This window comes from Lepisma saccharinum, chromosome 21, assembly GCF_977018435.1.
Source record: "Lepisma saccharinum chromosome 21, izLepSacc3.1, whole genome shotgun sequence".
NCBI lineage: Eukaryota > Metazoa > Arthropoda > Insecta > Zygentoma > Lepismatidae > Lepisma > Lepisma saccharinum.
Genome location: NC_139249.1, coordinates 49,197,227 through 49,218,972, shown reverse-complemented (window position 1 = coordinate 49,218,972; position 21,746 = coordinate 49,197,227). Strand labels below are relative to the sequence as shown.

General features: G+C 37.2%; 1 protein-coding gene across 1 annotated transcript in view; it reads right to left on the bottom strand.

Annotated features, from left to right (window-relative positions):
- Positions 1-18,378, bottom strand: part of LOC146003969 (uncharacterized) — a 63,245-nt gene extending 44,867 nt beyond the window's left edge. The window contains exon 1 of the mRNA XM_083142499.1: positions 18,362-18,378. The gene's annotated coding sequence lies outside the window, so the exon portion shown is untranslated. The remainder of the gene's footprint in view (positions 1-18,361) is intronic.
- Positions 18,379-21,746: the final 3,368 nt, after the last annotated feature.

Here is a 21,746-nt window from a genome sequence, read left to right as displayed (position 1 = left end):
ATGATGTTATCGTGAAACCTCGACATAATTGGGCACAGTCAAAATCACTTGTTGCGTGCAATAATGCACACTCCTGAAGTTTGGTAACAAGGTCGTTACGTCCAGTCCTCATTGACAAGGTACGGAAGGTAGATTTCTGAAGTAGACATAATTACATGTCGTGGTCCTTCTACAAGTAAAATAAATGTCCTGGTCTCTGGATATGTATCACAAGCAATCTGGTCCCTCTATGTATTCTTTGGGCAAAATGGAAAAAAGACATCTGCAAATTTCTTTCCTGAAATCTCCCTTACATCAAGCATACAATGTAGTTAGTAGCAGGCACCAATTCTCAGCCATCCCTTGAAGTCCCAGTAGAAAATCAAGAGTATGTATGTTGTGTGAATCAAGTTCATATTGTATAGGCGTATACACTGGCAATGCATGGTGCAAGTCAATAACGCGATTGTAGTTCTTACTCAATGTCTGTTGAGCAGGTATTCAAACATAACACTGTGAGTCATCTCTTCCTTCGATTAGAAGCAAGGCTGCTGGTAGGCAGATACATCTATGAGTTTGCCAGGAAATTACATGTAACAACTGAGTAGCGATACTCGCGAACCTACTTAGACGTGAAGAGAGACCTGAATTGTGATGAGTTTTTACAACATTATTTTAATGAAAATAAATAATGCTTTTTATAATGCAAGACAATTGTCACAACCAATAACAAATATAAAGCATATTCTTGAAGAAATGTCCACCCCACAAATTGAAAAGAAATTCAAATATGTCACACTATCATACATGTAATCAACAAACAATTAAATTTGAAATAAAAAGAACTCAAACATTTTTGTTCAAGAGAAATAGCATGTTAATCGTACGAGAAATGATGTGTTAAATGCCACCAGTGGTCACAGCAGTTCTGAAGAGGTTCAATAAAAACATGTATCTGATTAAAATGAAAATAAATGAGTAAGCCTTCTCTCCTTGGATTGTATTACACCAACTCAAATGTTAGTCCAAAGTCCGATCAATCCCACCCATGGATTAGACGTGACTGTAAAATGTTCTTATTTCTGATTGTACACCTATTCAAGGTTGCCCATGAATGAACTTATACCCTTATAGAATGGATAGTAGCAAGCATGTGGAACCATGAATAACATCACACAGGAAAATCAATTATAGGCATTCAAAATAATTGAACAACATGATTTAATGAACCTATTAACCCAGGCAGGGGAGATTAGTACTATTTATGTCATCAATGTATATTCATGCATCCCTGTGCCTGCATGCTCTGTCTTATCCAAGGGCAAGGTGTTATTAACCAGAAAATTAAGTTTATAATACTCGAAATAATTAATGTGGTACAAGTCACAATGGTTTTTTTCAGAACATTTTTTTTTTCAAATCATGCTAGAAATAGACTTTTAACACAAATAATACAAACATACATCCAAGAAACAAAAAATCAAAAGGGTCTGAGATATTTAGATAAAACATTGATTGAACAAAGCTTATAATTTTGAAATGTGGTAGCACTTTAGATATCAGTCACTTCCGTATGTGGGCATGCCACATAAGTTTACCTGTGATGATCAACTTTTACAATACATTTTCCATGTATAATACATTACAAAGGAGAATTATGTAGGTAGGTAGGTACTAAAGTAAATACGAGCACCCTAAAACGGAGATATTATTTCTCTGAAGCAACAAGAGCCAGACTGGAAAGCCAAAGCTGGATTTAACTACAACTGAGACCGTTTAGTAATAGGCGAAAAAATAAGTTCTTGATGCGATTCATGATTTGGACAAACCTTGCTCCAAAAAACTAAGTTGGCAACAGTAGTATGTACATCTGGACTTCCTCCCACCACTGGAGGAGGGGAATTCTGTTGTCTGCTAAATGCAGAAACGTCTCTGACCCGAATGTGTGGTTCTTCTTCCCTTTTCCACCTCTTTGCAAAGAAACAGAGATGGTTGACAAGGCTCAACTCACTGGATTTTCGCGGTAACTCTCTCATGAGTAGTAGTTCTTTCTAGGAGTGATTGTGGCTAAATAAATCATTGAGCGGATTGAAAAAAAAATCCAGTTCAAAGGCATGTTTCTTTTGGGGCAAGGAGGGGGGGGGGTGGTAGGGTGGAGATGATATTCGAATACTGTGAGATAGATAGTGATAACGTTGTTAAAACAATTTCAACTACATATATAAGGATAACTATTTAAGAACTCTTTTATAGTTCTATAGATGAAATATAACAATTGTATGTATGTTTATGCATTTTTAAAATTCTAGTAGTTTTAGGTTATGTTTTGCTAAATATTTTCAAATGCTCTCCTGTCCAATACTGTGGTTTTGGATACCTTGAAATATGTAACTTTGTAACCATGTAACATGTAATACTGCTGTATTAAGGCTGAAAAGCTGTTCTCGGCAGTTTAAAAGCACTTTAAAATAAATAAATAACGTCTGATGGTCGGTAACACTTTTGAAAAAGTCACGCCATACCACCGCATGTGAGTGAAATTGAACAATGTGTTTCAAGATGGTGAATGAAAAACTGATTTTCCTCATGTTGAAGGCACGCTATATACTAGGGATGGCCAGATCCGGATCCTAGCGGATCCGAAATCCAGATCCGGTTGGTTCCGGATTATAAGGATCCGGATCTTAAAATTTTTCGGATCTGGATCCGGTACTTTCGGATCCAGATCCAGAACTTTCGGATCCGGATCCTTATAATCCGGAACCAACCGGATCCGGATTTCGGATCAGAATTTTCGGATCCGGATCCAAAACTTTCGAATCCGGATCCAAAACTTTCGAATCCGGATCCGTTTTGCCATACCACATGCGCTTCTTTGGAAAGTAACAATGTGCTTATAACATATTGCTACCTGCTAATATACATATAACAGTTGGGCTGAAAAGTTCGTAGGCTAACATAGTAAAAAAATTTTTTTGACAAAATTCGATTTTATTATTCAATATAGTTGCCTTCGAGAGCGATACAAAGATTATAGCGGTCATACAATTTTTCGATGCCATTTTTATAGTACGATTTCTCTTTAGCCTCAAAATAGGCCTCAGTTTCGGCGATTACCTCTTCATCAGTGCTAAATTTCTTTCCAGCGAGCAATTTTTTAAGGTCTGCAAACAGGAAAAAGTCACTGGGGGCCAGATCTGGAGAATATGGTGGATGGGGAAGCAATTCGTAGTCTAATTCATATAATTTTGCCATCGTTTTCATTGATTTGTGACACGGTGCATTGTCTTGATGAAACAGCACTTTTTTCTTCTTCAAATGGGGCCGTTTTTTCGTGATTGTATCCTTTAAATGCTCCAACAACGCTATGTAATAATCGCTGTTGATCGTCTGGCCCTTTTTGAGGTAATCGATGAATATAATACCATGCGCATCCCAGAATACTGATGCCATAACCTTGCCAGCCGACTGTTGCGTCTTTCCACGCTTTGGATTCGGTTCATCACGTGCAGTCCACTCGGCTGACTGTCGATTGGACTCTGGAGTGTAGTTATGGAGCCATGTTTCATCCATTGTAATATATCGACGGAAAAATTCGTGTTTATTACGGTTGAATATCACTAAACATTGCTCCGAATCATCAAAACGTTGTTGCTTTTGATCGATTGTGAGCACGCGCGGCACCCATTTTGCACACAGCTTTCGCATGTTCAAATATTCATGCACAATATGTCAACACGTTCCTTTGATATTTTTAAAGTCTCAGCTATCTCGATCAACTTCACTTTACAATCATTTAAAATTATTTTGTGGACTTTTTTGATGTTTTCGTCGGTAACAGCCTCTTTGGGGCGTCCACTGCGTGCATCGTCTTCGATGCTCATTTCGCCTCATTTAAATTTAGCAAACCACTTCTCAACGGTTGATTTTCCTGGTGCAGAGTCCGAATAATGTTTATCAAGCCAAGCCTTGGCTTCAACAGTATTTTTTTTCGCCAAAAAGCAATGCTTTATTAACACACGAAATTCTTTTTTATCCATTTTTTCACAATAACAAAAGCTGCTTCACTCACAAACTAATTATCCGGCAACTGTGAAATTTATACACGTATATTTTGAAGGTTAGTACTAAGTAAAAATCACATGGATTTAATTCTAGTAACGCCATCTATGAGTCAGCCTACGAACTTTTCAGCCCACCCGATATATATATAATATACATACAAACATATATATATAGTGTGTGCGCGCGTGCGCGATTTGTAATTAATTAATACACTTACAAGGGAGGTCTAAGTCTCCCCCTCCGATTTCCATGAAACTTGCAGGGCCCAAATGAAGAAATACGTGTTTTTTTTTTGTTTCGGCAAAAAATTTGTTCTAGGGGGCAACCACCTCTCAAATGTCAAGATGAGGACAAATTGAAGTGGGGATCTGACCCCTGTGTTCCCCTCCGATTTCCATGAAACGTGGCAGGTGTATAGTAGGGATGGTCAGATCCAGATCCAGAACTTTATTTTAATTTGTAGAACTGTAACTGTAGAACAATTGTATAATTTTTGTATAACATTTCTATCTTGTTATATGTGTTAAAGGTTTCATCCTGGAATGGAATTTCTCACATTTATGTGTGTTTTCATTCCCCCCCCCCCCTCAAATGTCAAGATGAGGAGAAATTGATGTGGGGATCTGACCCCGAAACCACGTAAATATGGCATAGGAAGAAACAAGGGGCATACGGACTCTCTATACACCTGTCAAATTTCATGAGAATCGGAGGGGGACACAGGGGTCAGATCATCCTCACGTCAATTTGTCCTCATCGTGCGGGTTTTGCCCCCTAAAACAGTTTTTTTAGCCGAAACAAAAAAAAACCACGTATTTCTTCCTTTGGGCCCCTCTATACACCTGCCAAGTTTCATGGAAATCGGAGGGGGACACATAAGTCAAATGCCCACTTAAATTTGTCCTCATATTGACATTTGGGGGGGGGGGGGGTTGCCCCCTAAAACAGTGTTTTAGCCGAAACAAAAAAAAACACGAATTTCTTCATTTGGGCCCGTTTATACACACACCTGCCAAGTATCATGGAAATCGGAGGGGGATACATAAGTCAAATGACCACTTCAATTTGTCCTCATCTTGACATTTGAGGGGGTTTTGCCCTCTAAACCCGTTTTTTAGCTGAAACAAAAAAAACACGTATTTCTTCCATTGGGCCCCACTATACACCTGCCAAGTTTTATGGAAATCGGAGGGTTACACAAGGGTCAGATCCTCACTTCAATTTGTCCTCATCTTGACATTTAAGGGGGTTTTGCCCCCTAAAACAGTTTTTTAGCTGAAACAAAAAAAAACACGTATTTCTTCCATTGGGCCCCACTATACACCTGCCAAGTATCATGGAAATCGGAGGGGGACACAGGGGTCAGATCCTCACTTCAATTTGTTTTCATCTTGACATTTGAGGGGGTTTTGCCCCCTAAAACAGTTTTTTAGCTGAAACAAAAAAAAAACGTAATTCTGCCTTTGGGCCCCACTATACACCTGCTAAGTTTCATGGAAATCGGAGGGGGATACTTAGATAACCTCCCTTGTAATTATTTAACACTGCATATATTATAATGTTTTATTTTAATTTGTAGAACTGTAACTGTAGAACAATTGTATAATTTTTGTATAACATTTCTATCTTGTTATATGTGTTAAAGGTTTCATGCTAAAATGGAATGTCTCACATTTATGTGTGTTTTCATTTCCAATACATTCGAATGAATACATATTCGTTTCAATGGCATTTACAAAATCACCTCTGACATGTGTGCACGAGTGTGTTAGCCGATGCGTAGCAAAGTATTTTAGGAACAACACTTGAAAAAAATTCTTGTAGGACTAACGAAAAATTTCTTTGTAATAGAAGATCATAATACCTTTTAAGTTGTGGTAATATTATAATGGGATTGAGATACGAAACTCTCGGATCCGGATCCAGGTCCGAAACTTTCAGACCCGGATCCGGATCCATATCCAGATCCATAACTTTTGGATCCGGATCCACGGATCCGGAACTCTCGGATCCGGAACTTTCGGATCCGGATCCAGATCCGAAACTTTCAGATCCGGATCCAGATCCGAAACTTTCAGATCCGGATCCGGATCCAGATCCGTTTGGCCATCCCTACTATATACCATGCTCTCCTTTTCTCCAAAACTGTCTACAATACATTTTCAGAGTATAAGGAACTAAACTATCAGTCATGGTGGATAATTCGTCGGTCCACAAATTTGCAATAAAGCTTTTAAAATTATATTTCATAGATTAGGAGAGGAGTGGTGCTAAAATCGCAAACACACATTTTGAAATAAATGTCAAGCTTTTGAGTTGCAATTTTTAGAGTTACAAGATAACTTAGAGGATTGATGTCATATAGTACTTGAGAAAAAATTGTCACCATGTTTAAAGATGGTAGACGACAGACTGATTTAACATGCCTTGCGAGAGCTTTAAGTTATGCAAATATTTGAGGTTGGATTTTCATAGATTAAGAAAAACAAGTCTCAGCTACATTAGGACATCACTTGAGCTTGAAGTTTTTAATAAAAACTCTGTAATATAGTGTGTGGTTTAGGAAAGGTGGGGGAAAGTCACCAATTTTGAGACCACGATATCTGTATCAAATTTAGAGTTCTTAAGCTGAAATTCATGTCACAAATAGATACAGCCACGGAATGATTTGATTTTGCATTTGTTGAAAGCATTTCAAGATGGCGAATGAAAAATTGATTTTTTATATTCTGAGGTAGCTCCAAATTCTGATGCCACTTTCAAATATCTGCTTAAACTAAATTTTTGGACATAAAGAATGGAGACATAAATATTTTAGGGTATTTTTTAAGCTCCTTGATAAAAAATTGCTTTAACAATATAGTGCATATGTATGTTGGGATCCAAACGGGGACACTAATGTTTTGTCCATGGGAACTGTTAGTTTCATAGCAACCAGATATTTTGGAGGATGAATATGGTATTCCATTTCGATGAAATCAGTCAAGACAATAAAATATGTCAGCCTTATAATTTTGCCATAGTTAATACACAGAGGAGATATATAAACTTGAAACATCCACAAAAATAATGAGAAAACACAACTGTGATCAAACTGTATTGAAGCAGATTTAAAAGTGTGTGTGTGTAGCTGCCGTATGTTGTATAGTAGGTAAAGGTATAGTTCCCCGTGCATATAGCACCACACCATGAAGGCACATTCAGGAGATATGGGGGCAGGGTCCGACTTATACTTGATCTCGGCAAATTTTTAAAGGTGATGTTATCACAGCCAAACTCCAGCTAACTTTACCCCCAGGACCCATTGATTTTAGGCTGGGTGAGTTTCAGATCTGCTTTGTGCAGGACAAGACTGAAAAAAGTCATCTGCATGAAAGTCAGCCAGCCTGTCTACTTTTTTTTTATATTTGAAATAAAAGTAATACCCCTAAGCAGTAGTATCCCCCTTCTCTCTAATTTCTCAATTTTCACACACATGAATTTTCTCTACATCATTGATTTGCTTTTATTTAACTTCGCTTCTTGTGGCACTTTTGTGAAGATGGGGATGATTTGATGAATGAACACTTATAAACATCCATGCCTAGACCAGGATTCGAACCTGGGACCCCTGCCGTCTTAGTGCAACCTGCCAACCACTCCGCCACGGGGGCTCTCTGTATTATCATTGGAACAAACACAAACATTGACGTCAAAACCAGGATTCGAACCTGGGGCCCCTGGATTGCAGCATGCTGTGCTAACAACTCCCTAACGGAGGTTTAGTAAACCACCAAAGTTATCAAGTATTAGTATAGTATTGCAATGTGCAACCCTGGGAACTGATCATAGATATATTAACTATTACGCCATCCAGCAAGAGTAGAATCAAACAGTTGGTCAAATAGCACTGTGGCTGTGAGGTCATGCTTTAGGCTCTGGCTATGGGACATGTGCAGGATTGAGTCTCATTGGGGTAATGTAACAGCTTTTCTCCTGAGATTTCGGCCTGTGTATGAGACTGGTGACCACTCACCATCATGATTAAATTGGGGAGCTATGAATGAGTAGCATAACCCACTTATGAAATCCTACAACGATGACTGGGGGTTCATCGTGCTGACCACACGTCGCCCTGTAAGAGTAGGATCAGGTGGGAGTGTGGCCAGCAGTCGGTAGGTAGGCCTGGGTCCTCAATGGTCTGTTGCAGAACGGTTTATGTATGATTTCAGTTTAATCATTTCAAGCTGTAAGACCTTTATAGTCAATTCTTAACTATCTTAACAGAAAATATTAAATAGTTTTTGATTCAGTGGACTAAAACAATACAAATTTCCAATATAATACTGTCAGGGAAAATTGAATTTCATTTTTAAAATATATATATAAACATAACCTGAAAAAACCCAATGATTCACCCAGTGCGACCTATAAATTTTATATATCTGATCTTTTTAACCAGCTGCAAGCTGTCTTGTTTGCTATTTTAGAATGGATCCTGCAGAAGATGAGAGGATTTTGATGCTGTGGGAGAGTGTAGGAAAGAATGAACGTAATTGATGATATTCAATGTTGGGAAATGGCTTACAGCTTATCCAGGGAAGAAAAGTGAGAATTTGCAGCATCCTAAAACAATGCAATGTAGGGAAACAAGGAGAGGGGAGAGTGAACAACCTAGACAGCCAAACAAGGTACATCAAATAGTCATTGCACCCACTGTGACTGGCGTAAACACAGAAATGCAATGGCACATATCAATCATACATCATACATATATGACAGGAAAGGATGCCACACTGTAATCGATACCTGGTGGAGACATGTAATGGTTCGGATACAGTGAACATAAGAAATTAAAAAAAACTAAAGCCTTCTGTGTGTTGTATGACAGGAAAAAAGTCAATTAGTGCATACACAAAAAATAAAATTATATGTCTTACCCAGTGGTCGGAAGTAGCGCGCTACTTGTAGCGTCGCTACTGTAGCTAGCTACAAAATTTATAGCGGTAGCTGTAGCGACACTACATTTTTTAAATTGTAGTTGTAGCGGTAGCGAAGCTACAAAATTCCTGTAGTTGTAGCGAAAATTTCGCTACAGCTACATTTTTTCTCAGCATTTTGAGGTAATTTTTTAATGTGGCAACGGCGTCAAAAATAAATGACAATATTGCTTGCTTTTGCAAGAGACTCAAAAAGACGAAGTCCATTACATGCAAATACAGATAATCTAGATTATAAATATCTTTATATCGCAGATTATAAATATCTGCGTAATTTATTTAATTAGCATCTGAATAATTCTAATATCCAGATAACTAACTGGGATATATGAATATATTCAGGCTAATAGCCATTTATTTTAGCTGCATCGCTATTTTGGGGAGAATCATGCCGCATTTGCTACACCGCCAGGAAAAAATGCCCCGTTTGTGCCACCCCTGGAACAAATCCTGTGGATATTGATGGCGTAACAGACAGCAAATATCGATAATTACTGTGTAAAACACAACTTACAGTGCAAGAACGGGCGATCCATTTTCTACTAATCTGACAAAGCAATAGTGCCAGCAATCAATGGTTCAGTACGTTAACAGCATTGATCATTGTCAGTGTATAGGATCACACCGGCAGGAAATTATTGTTACAAGAACGATTGTTTCTGGAATTACAATTATTTTGGTCATGATATTTGTTCGCAAATTTTAAAATTACAATATGTTTAGAACACTCGGGTTTACACATCAGTTTCCTGAATATATTTTATCATATTGTAAAAAAAAACGTACAAGTTATTGACTTTCCTGCAGAAATGACATTTTTTTGTTAAAATACACAGTTTTCAAATTTATGTATTTTTCCTACTTTTGCGTCCCTTTCCTGTAACTTTTTCTAATCATGGCAATGAGGATGCATTGTTTATTTAGTTATTTTCTTATCTAAGGCCGTTTTCTGCCACTTTTGGCTAATTGTGAGAATGGGGAAGAATGATGAGTGGGAATGGAGGAGCAGGAGGATCCCATCTTCCCAACTAGGAGTCTTTCCTAGTGTTTGTTTTGAGTCCACTTTATGCACAAATCAGCTGATCGTGACTAATACAAACCACCATGTGCCCTCCGCCAGGTATCGAACCTGGGGCCCTTTGAATACAAGGTTACAATTACAATTTCCACTGTGTCTTCGGGGAAGCATTTCCAACAGAAAAACTTACGTAAAACATAGTTCCAGCTGTTTCTCATTTATACCATTAGAAGCATCCCCCAGCTATCCTCAAGGTTCGAGAAAATATCCGCCATCCCCCAAATAACATTCTGTTTAAGTTAAGAAGATAAAATTGCTACATATCACATTTTTATCTTATTCCCATTTTGTACAACACGTTCTAGTTAATTTCGATACATGTGATATTCTTCCAATTAATTTTAAAAAGAAGTCTGTCACATAAATATTTTTAAAATGACAACCAGAACATCACGCATACGTGTAAGACCTAGTTTTTTGAATTGATATGCCACTTACAAGGTACTTTATTCTCAAACACTTTATTAAAAATATGTAACTGAAGTAACACTGCTATAAAAATTACAGAATGAAGGGAATGATGGTAATAAATAACAGAATCTATTTTTCAGTACGTACAACTATCATACTAGGGCTTCTTTTGAATAGCCATAGTTGTTTAAGTTTTTAATACAGAAGTAGAGCAAAAGTAGCGAAGTAGCGAACAGGAGTAGCGTAGCGAGCTACTTTTTGGTAAATGTAGTTGTAGCTGTAGCGAAGATACATTTTGGAAGAGTAGCTGTATTTGTGGTGAAGCTACTTATAAAATGTAGCATTCTGATCACTGGTCTTACCCTTAATATTATTTTGTTCCCAGTATGGGGCTTGCTCCCATATTATGTGATGAACTTGATTAAAAGTTTGCATGTTCTAAATGTGGGGGGGGGGGGGGGAGCACATTATGTAGCATTGGTTTGTTTGTCAATTTATTCAAGATCTGTCGTAAACCTCTTTTGCGATTATTGATATTGCATGACAGTCGGAATACAATAGAGACTTTTTAGAATGAACATTTGAATTTCAGTCCACGTTTGTTGGAAATTCTTTGTCTTGGTCAGTTTGTAAGTACTGTAAATACATCTTACAACATTGCAAGTATCATCATTCTTTTGTATTTTGCTTAGGTAAGATTGGCAATTGACGCTAGTGGCAGCCCTGCCACGCACCCATGGAAGTTATGTCAGAGCGATCGTTTGCAGTGTTGGGTTGCTTAAATACACATTAGATTATAAGCACTTAAGAACGCAAAAACTAAGCATTTTGGAGGTAATGTTTATGAGGAAAAGTTACTTGTTTTTGTGATATCTACCAGTACCCAAGTGTTGTTGAAGTGGTTTTGCAACACCACTTTCTACCAATACCGATACCACTTGTATTGGCCGATACCAATACATCGCATCGGTATTAGCTCAGCCCTAATGCATGTATATGTCTGAGTACTTCCTCGTAGGTGTGTAACAATTTAATTGTCCAATTTCAGCCAGTGTGCTCACTGCACCAGCAATTATACATGGAATCTCTGGATTACAAGATAACAATCTTGGCCACGATACTACCATAGGAGCATTTATATTTTTGTTAAGGTACAAGCTTTCATGTTCCTACCATAAGTTGACCACATGTGGCATTTTAGCAGGGGCAGTCCCTTTTTTTAGTCTATGTCCCAATTTTTTAAAACCTAAAGTGGGATACCTCTCTGTGACAATAACTTATTGGTTACAACACACTTTCTCTACTATTACAGGTCTGTAATGTTGCAGTTATGTTGAACATTGATGTGCGGAATTCAGTTGTTCCACATTCTGGGTAAGAAGAAACTTAAATTCTTCTAATTTTAAAGGCCTGCCTGGTTGGAGTGAAATGCTTAGCACAATATAATGCATGTTATTTGTACAGTATTATAAATTAGTTTTCAAACATATGTATTTATGACTACTTAGATCTCATATTAAAATGCTGCATTAGAGACCCTGGTGTTTTACTGTTCAGACACAAAAATATGTTCGCTAACCCTAGAAAGGTAGCGTACATAAATTTTACGTGGAAGTAGAGGTTAGTAGGTTCCCCTCCCTCTCTTCTCCCTTCCAGGCGCTCCCCAAGACAGCAGAGCTTCCTCGTGTCAGTTGCCGACTGACCGGTATCAAGTGCAGGTGGACTCTGCATTCCTGTGTTGTATGGATATTTTTCTCTAGAGCTTATATGCCAGTTTGACGTGTCCCTACCCTTAATGGCTTTGGTATGATTTTGCAATACCGGATCCTTCTCCAATTTCGTTCATATTTCACATACTCACTAATTTAGGGTTCCTAATCACGAATCTGAAGTAAAAATTTGGCGCTCTAATGTGGAACTTTCAAAATAACATGTATAAGGTGGTGATATTACAATACGAAAAAAAGGCATAATTTCGTTAATAACTCTAATACTCACTAATTATGGAGTCCTGATGACGTATTTGCAGTTAACACATTGGGGTCTCACGACGGGCATAGCCCGCAGTGCATTTAAAGTCAATGTGGACGAACGACGGGCATAGCCCGTCCTGCGGTATGCAATCGCTTTGCCGATTGAACGACGGGCTATGCTCGTACTTCGTCTCATGCACGTGTTCATTCAAGCCCCTCTGTTGAAATTCCGACCGCTAGGTGACTCATGTGCTATTTTTATCTTTCACCTGTGACTGTTTGTTGTCGGGTTGATGTACTGTGCATTGTTTAGAATGGCGTCGTTAGATCCAGACTGCATAGAGGATCTGCCTCAGAGTTTAAAGTTAGCGACGATTTTGATGATGCAGATGAATTTGAAGATTTGGAAGGTAGGTTATATTCCTAATAATTATTGTCGACAATATAAACAGTGTTGCAAACTCTAGTATTTTATGAATAAAGTGAGAAGAGGTAATTTTTTTGGGTCTATTCATCTTGCCTCTTGCTTGATTCTCCTACATGCACTGATGTATTTTTAGTTTTTCTTTTATTATTTTGTATAGTGTATGTAAAATTAAAATTTATTTTATTTATTTAGTTTATTTATTTATTTGTTTAATTTTTACAGATGACGCAGAACCAACTGATACATCGTCTGGTCCTGTCCTGCAGCCACTTTTTCATACAAAAGATAATTACTTGTAATTTGTAATTATTTTTTGTTATGTGCACATAAGAAGTATTCTTATGCAAGATTCAAAAGACGTATTGATAGTTTATGTAGTAAATTATTGAAATTTCCAGATTACGAACTTAAAATATCTCTATATTAACATTTGTTACAATGTTGTACTTTTTTCTTCTTCACAAAACATTGCTGAAAAAAATATTAAAAAAACGTCTGAAAATGAAAATAAAATTTAACAAATTTTTGTTCATTGAAAAGAGGAAGTTTTGTAGACCGCAGACCCGAGGTAACAATGCTGTATTATGAGGCCAGACCCGAATGTGTTAAAATTTGGTTGTCACGTGTAGAAATTGTAAATTAATGTGCACAAGTTGTAAAATGACACTGCGATTTACCACGATGATTTTTGAAACATCAACAATAATTGGAAACCATATTTGCTCATATGAACAATTGAGGTTCAAAATTCATTACGTTATCTACAGCATTGCCACACTGTTGCATTGTTATTAGGATTGCATTCAGGGTGGAACAATGGCAGAAGAGAGAATTGTTAATGCAATACAGTTGTATAAGTGGAGTGTGGAGGAAGAAGGGCAAGGACTCATTAAGAAACTAATGGATTTTGGAGTTGTGCCTAAAGAAGGGAATTATGTGTCCACATATTAAATTTGAACAAGGATGATGCGTCAATAGATAAGTATTCATGGAAGTGTAAAGGGAAGGTTGTGTTAAAGAAGAAAAAGTCTTTGCAGTGAAATTACTCCATATCAATTAGAAAGAAACATTCTTCTGTAAATCAAAATTATCATTGTTACAATTATGCATTTTTGTCAATCTGTGGGCATCCAATTGCACATTAAACGTTATTTGTGATCAGGCTGAAGTTTCATCTAAAACAGCTGTTGACTGGTCTTCATTTTGTCGGGAGGTTGTAGAGCACGCATTCTACGAAAATCGTGAGAAAATTGGAGGTGTCGGCAAAGTGGTAGAAATTGAAAAGTCGAAGTTTGGCCATAGAAAGCACCATCGGGGTCATCGTGTTGAAGGGCAGAGGGTTTTCGGCAGAATTGAGAGAGGAATTGGATGGTGGGTAACATTATAGTATAGGGGTGATGGATTTCTTCAAATTTACAGGAGAAAGTACTTACGGAAATCGTTTTCTGTAGCGTTGTGGAAGTTCGTGAATGTAGTTTTGATCCATTTTAATGCGAATACATGTTGTTTTCTGCGAAAATCTCTGTCCAACACGCTGTTTCTGCTGCCGCCATTTGCTTTCTGCACAAGAGCACAATAGATAACATAATCCCATAGTCACCCATAGTCAGTGTTTCAAACTCGCCGTGTTTTCATTACAACATGACGTGTCGAGTATTTTTATTTTTTTATTTTTTTTTAACTATGCTTGCCTAACCTAACTTAACCTAACCTTACGGAAAATGGTTTTTGGGGTTAACGTCAATGGTTTGTGGGGCTAATGTCAATGGTTTGTGAGGTATTAGCATAATTTCAAGTCTGGGCACGAAAGTAGGTATTTTCCAGTGAACGAGGTTGCAACACTGCATAAATTGACAAAACACTCGCACAACGTGCGATGAACCAGTACACTGTCGCCATAATGTGTGTTACAGAATTGAAATAACAAGTAACAGTAAGTACTCGTAAATGTAAGAAATAGACATTATCTTACTTAGAAATGCATTACTTCACCTTAGGAAATGTTCCGCAATCCAAAATAGTATGTTAGAAATGTAAAAAAGGGCGAAATATATGATTTATAGGTGTCACCCCCATACTATAATAGTACTGGACGGTGCTTTCTAGTACCAGTCGAGAGGAGGGACGCTGACACCTTAAAAAAAGGTAAAGTGCTCCCCAGTGCTTAGCACCATGCCATGAAGGTGTATAGGGGGTGTGGGGGTAACGCCCCACACTTTCTTGATCCGGTCATGAATGGGGGTGATGTGATCATCATCATGCCCCTGACCACCTTTACCCCCCGGGGTTTCCCCCAGGTACCCATGTCATTCGATGCTGGGTGGACGCTGACACCTTAGTGAATACAGTTATGGACTGGATTCTACCCGGTACAACAATAATATCAGACTGTTGGAAGGTGTATGATAACCTGAATGACAAAGCTTTTGAACAACAGTGTGATGTGGAGACTTTGGCTCACACTAATACAATAGAATTGACCTGGAGGCATGCAAAAGTTAATTTCAATTCTTATGGCACGAAGAAAGTTTTCTTCTCAGGATACTTGGCCAAATACATGTTTCTGAAGAGATGCAGTCAATTAGGTTTGGACTGTACAGGTTACTTTTTCAGACACGCCAGATTGTTATATAACCCCCTGAAAAACTGCGAGCAGCTCGAGGAAAATGAGGGAAGTGAGAGTGACAACTCAGAAGGGGAAGAGTATGTGGAATGTGGACTAAATTAATTACAGTTTAGTTTGGCAATGGTGTAGGGAGCGTTCAGTAATCTGTGAGTTGTTGGTGGAAGGAAGATGGCATCTTTGAAGGTAGGAAATGAAGTCATTTCGAAAGTTTTGCTTTGAAATAAGCTATTTCTTAGTCACTTTCAGTTGGGTACATATTAATAATACTGGGGTATTCGTTCATATTTTGCATAGTCAATAATTTAGGACACTTAATGACGATTGTGTAGTTAAAATTTGTTGCTCAAGTGCTACGAAGCACATTTTTTAATGGTGCCCCACAACAAAAACCATTCCCGCATAGCCCCACAAACCATTCATGGTAAGGTTAGGTTAGGCAAAGATAGTTAAAATTTAGAATATATATTTTGTTCTTAAAGTATTCAAAATGCAAAATCTTCCAATAAATAATGAGCAATCCTGCATTGCCAGTTGCGATCACAGAACCCTGTTTTTTGCAAATTCAACAAGTGAGCGCCAAATATTAACTTCAGATTTGTGATTAGGAGCCCTAAATTAATGAGTATGCGAAATATGAACAAAATTGGAGAAGGGTCCGGTATTGTAAAATCACTTCACGGCTTTTTTCATACATGCAAGTCTGACGTATCGCTACCTTTGATGGGTGTTTTTGTTGAATGTTTGAGTACAGTTTGCATTGTTTTCTGGGCCCAAATTCCTTTTGTTTTATTGCTATTTCATCATGCTACGAATGCAATTTTTACATGGTTCGATTTTGATGTACGTCTGTTAACACATACTGCGAAGTTTTAGTGATTACTGAAGGTTTTGTTCAATATATGCTTTCGTGGTTAGGTTTGGTTCCCTTAGCATTAAAATAAAGTCCCTAAATGCATTCTATTTAGGTTCCGATTTACTTCTACATTCATTCCCATGCTTCTACGATATTTAATGTTGCTTGTCGATGGAGAATATCTTGTCCATGAGAAGTGAGTAAGGTAATTTTCAAGTGTTTTTTTTTTCAACATAAATAACTTTTTTCGAGTCCAAACAGTGCTCATTACTTTAAGGAAGGTTCAAATTTCGTGTGACAATGATTTCCAAAATTCTACGATAATTAGTCTTTGTGCTAGGAGAAATTATAAAACAATCGGAACCGTTACCGTTTTCTGTGTTATGTCAAGTAATTGGAAGACTAAAACAATGTCAAACTTTTGGACAGTGAAGATGGGTAAATGTCTGTTATATCGGAGACACTTTCTTTCTAATTTACAGGAGAAACTACTTACGGAAATGAGTATCTGTTGCATTTATCAAACTTCGTGGAGGTATTTTGTCACTATGGAATGCTGCACAACAGAAAATAAGCACTTTTGATGTATAAAAGTAGCCTTTTGTGCAAAGCGACAACATTATGCCGTTGTTTCCATTATGAACCAGCAGATGGCAAGAGTGATGAAAGTCACGCGGTCTCGCGAGAGGAAGAAGTTTTTCCAAACGTGCCTTTTTTTTAGCATCATTTTTTTATTTTTATTTTTTAACTATGCTTACCTAACCTAACCTTGCCGGAAATGGTTTTTGGGGCTAACATGAATGGTTTTTGGGACTATCATGAATGGTTTTTGGGGCTATCCATCAATGGTTTTTGGGGCTATCGTGAATGGTTTTTGGAGCTATCCGTCAATGGTTTGTGATGACATAATGAACACAAAAGTAGGTATCTTTAGGTTAAGAAGGTTGCAACACTGCATGCCCACTCCAAATCGACAAAACACAAGCACGATGCGTGATGATCCACAGCTGTGCGTGAAATATTCTATGCTCCGCAACGGAAGAAAGGTCCCAAAAGAATTACTCGTAATGTGAAAAATCGAAGTTATTTTCATGTAAAAAGCATAATGGCACCTTCAACTATTTTCCGCAATACACAATTGGTAAGTACGAACCATTTAAAACTGAAAATATCCAATAGAAATGTGTCTCCGATATAACAGACATTTACCGTGAAGTTGCAATATTGGCTGCTCTCGACGAGGCAGAAGAAAGTAAATTTGAAGTAAATTCGGATTCAGATGAAAGCTGTTACGATAGTGATACTGACCCCGAGTATGCACCGGATGAAAATGACTTAGATTCTTTGGAAGTAGAAGTAGTACAAAAAATTAAAATTTCTACTACACCAGAGCAGCATCGGAAAAAGAAAAATGATACTCTTTCAAACGAAAGTAAAAAAAATAAAGCCAAGCGTACCAAAAAGTGGTAAGGAAAAAACTATCGGAACTGTTATAAAAGTGCAAGGAGAAACAATGAAGGGAAAGAATGGGTTTGTATGGGATACGAAATGTCAACAGAACAAGGGAAAGACACCAGCCAAAAATGTTATTCATATAAGGCCAGGACCCACAGCAGCAAACAACTCCCGTCAAGCCACCTCTTCTCTGGAATGTTTTAAATTGTTTTTTGTGACGAAATTCTTGTGACTATTCTTCAATATACCAATAAACAAATAAAATGTACCCTAAAAAGAATATAACAACAAATGAGGATTACAATGTCATGATTTGTCCTTCGTTATAGCCTACACGTCAATCTGACGTGTCCCTACCTTTAACGTACATGCCGAGAACCATACCTTTCTAGCGTTAATAATATTAATAATACTCAATTCGGCACTGCGCATTTCTCACTTTGTGTCATAGACATGTGTTCCTGTTCTGTATGAAAATATATATTCTTCTTACGTTACTTAGCATAGTCAGTTACCTGTATCGGAATCCATGTTGTAAACACACAGTATAGCCAGGTCGAACTATTGCTAATTAACGTCATGAACAGCGACAGTGTCGGGAAATTTTCCCGAAGCTCTGGAAATCTCGAATTCTACACGTCATTTTCACTTTAAATGATTGTTTTTGCATTTCTGGTACAAAAACTAACAATTTCAAATACGTTCCAGACATTTACAATGCAAAAATTGTCGAGAATTAACGACTTTTTAAAATGACCATTCGGTATTTTCCGATTGCTCGGGTTCCCGTAAAGTTGGGATCGACACTGGAATTTTTTTTTCCCGATTCAGGTCCCGACTTTTTGGGATCCAAGGTGTTTACAGGACAGAATTGTTTTCGTAGGTACGGGAATTTTTTAAAATTCCGACATTCGGGACGGGAAAAATTCGTAATTTTCCGACCGATGGGAAATGTCCGAAATTTCACGAAGGTTTTGAAATCTCAAATTTTACACGTCATTTTCACCTTACGTGATTTTTTTTAAATTTCTGGAATAAAAACTAATAATTTACAATAAGTTTCAGACACTTACAAAGGAGAAAACGTCGAAAATTAACAACTTTTTAAAATGACCATTCGCTATTTCCCGACTGCTTGGGATCTCGAAAAGTCGGGAAATCATTTCTGGAAGTCGGGTTCGGAACGGGAAATTTTTTTCACGATTCCGGTCCCAACTTTTCGGGATCCCGCACACCCCTAGTGGTCACCCTCCGGATGACGACCCCAGGGGCGTGCCGTGATCTTTCGTGATAGGCAAGCGATGGGTTAATTTTTCGTTTCGGTTAATCATAACGATTTCAAATATAATGTAGGCCTAGACACATTCCTACTTACAATAATGTGCATAATGGCGGGATACATACCGTAAAATCAAATCTTCGCTGCACGGTTTTTAAAGAAGAAAACAGCCTCTCGATATAAGCTTGTAAATTTCAACCATGAAGAAAATAATGATTTACTTGATATTTGAGGGCAACTCTAAATTAAATTACGTTCTTTTTTAACCCTGAAAATAATAAACATCCTATTAGCATAAAGTTTCGATCTTAAATAAACGGACGGATTTCGGTTTCTTACTTGGCTGAATTATGAATCATGACTTGTCTTCAGTTGGATGCAAGCGCAGATGTGATTCTGGGAATGTTCATGTATTTGTACTGCATTATAAAAATTGCTCAAGTCACTGTAGCCTGTATAGTTCAATGGCCCTAATTTGTATTGAACAAAACACATGGCCAACAAAATAATTTAGGTCATTGCTGCCACATAACCACATAATATTGTTGTACTGAGATGTTTTAAACTGCCTAATGAAAACTTTCCCATCTTTCTTAGTTGGTTTGGTTATGCACAGTTCAGGGTGCTTAGTCCCGACTCTCAATACGTGAGCACGGAAACGACCATTTCGTTAGGCAACTGTCTACTGCCACGTTCTTTTTCTGCTAAGAACTCAAAAGAAGAAGAAGAAGACAAGCCAATCATATGATGCGTAACAAAATGTGGGCGTGTACAAGACGCAACGAGAGATCACGTGATTCAAGATGGCGAAACTAGGGTCGACGACGTAATGAGCTCCTGCTCTCTCTCTCTCTCTCTCTCTCTCTCTCTCTCTCTCTCTCTCTCTCTCTTTGTCATGCGTAAGAAAGTGGTCCGTCTCTCCTAGGAAGCCAAAGTTTAGGGTGACATAATTTCCGTTCTGTAATATTGATTGATTTACTTTATTTTACTTCGCTTTTCTGCCACTTTTGGCTAATCGCGAAGACGAGGGTGAGTAATATGATGAAATTGATGAAGGTATAACCACCCTGCCTGAAGGTATCAAACACATTTCGGGTTATACAAATAAAAAAATACAGTTGTAGTAAGATATATGTAATAGCTCGCTTTCATACAGCATACACTTACATTTCTGCAAACGCACAAGCAACATCTCGAAGCAACCTTGCACGTTGCTGGCTTCGTACCGAACTATTTCCTTCACTTGACACTGGTACAAACGAAACAGGTAACCTCTCGCGCATGCGCGATACACAAAATCCTGTACAACAGGAAATGGTCATACATCCCCCTCCTTCAATGAAAAATTTCACGAAGGGAGTAAGTGAAATTTTACACTTTTGACATCTTCCATGAATAGTTATTACATGTATAAGTTCTAAATGTTTCACACTTAGGTAATTCAAAAATAAAATTAAATTTCCATGATACACAAAAAAATAACTCAAATTTTTGTTTCTTAATTTTTAAAGATGATTGATTAATTCATCAAAAGAATTCAAGTCTTGTATCAACCCAAAACTAAATCATGATTATCATTATAACAAATATCTGTGTTTACAAACAAAATATCAAAATATGTAGAATACATATCTGCATACAACATTTTTATCTATACTTTCATTTGAATAAATGCTTGTATAACTCTGCGTTTGACTTTTCTAATTGTTTTAAATAATAATCTCTCTTCTCACTTGAACATTTCCATACCCTCAAGTTATTACTATGATGATTATCACTAATATTACCAGTTTTTAAGTCTATTAACTTGAAGATATTAGTTGCTTTGTTGCAAACTACTAAATATGGACCTTCATAAATTTCACAATATTTTTTGATACGATTCCCTAGAAGATTACTAAGGTAGTGAGTTTTGATAAATACTAAATCTGAAACTTTAATGTCAGCTCTATTCTCTTGCCTTACATTATATCTTTCATTCCTTTTCTTTTTTATCTCTAAGTCCTTAACAGAAGTCATATATAATTTATTTTTCCATTGTGGAACTTCATTGAGGGGTACTTGAAAGTGATTCAGAGTACATGATTCCAGATTTCTATTAAGTTGTAATTCAGATGGAGCATACCCTAAACAAGTATGTATGCTATCATTGAGTAAACTCACAATTACATCAATATACTTGGGCCAATCTTGATGATTTTCTTTACAAAATACACGCATTAGTCTGTTTAGTTCACAATGACTGCGTTCAACCAAATTAGAATTTGGATGGTACATAGGAGTGTATGTTAACTTAATACCTAGGTTAGTCAAAGTATTTACATATTTCTTAGAATGGAACACTGCAGCATTATCGCTTACTAACTTATGTGGAATACCAAAGTGTCTTATATATCCTTCTAAGAGGACTTTCACAATGCTATCAGCTGTACTAGATCTCATTGGATAGGCAAATAAATACCTTGTATTAGCATCCTGCAATGTTAACAAAAACCTTTTTCCTTTTGAGCTTCTAACCAAAGGACCTTGAATATCTAAAAATAAAACAGTTTCACCTCTGTTATAATGTAACTGAAAAGTTCCTTTAAGCGCATGCCTGTTTGGTTTTGTTTTCATACAAA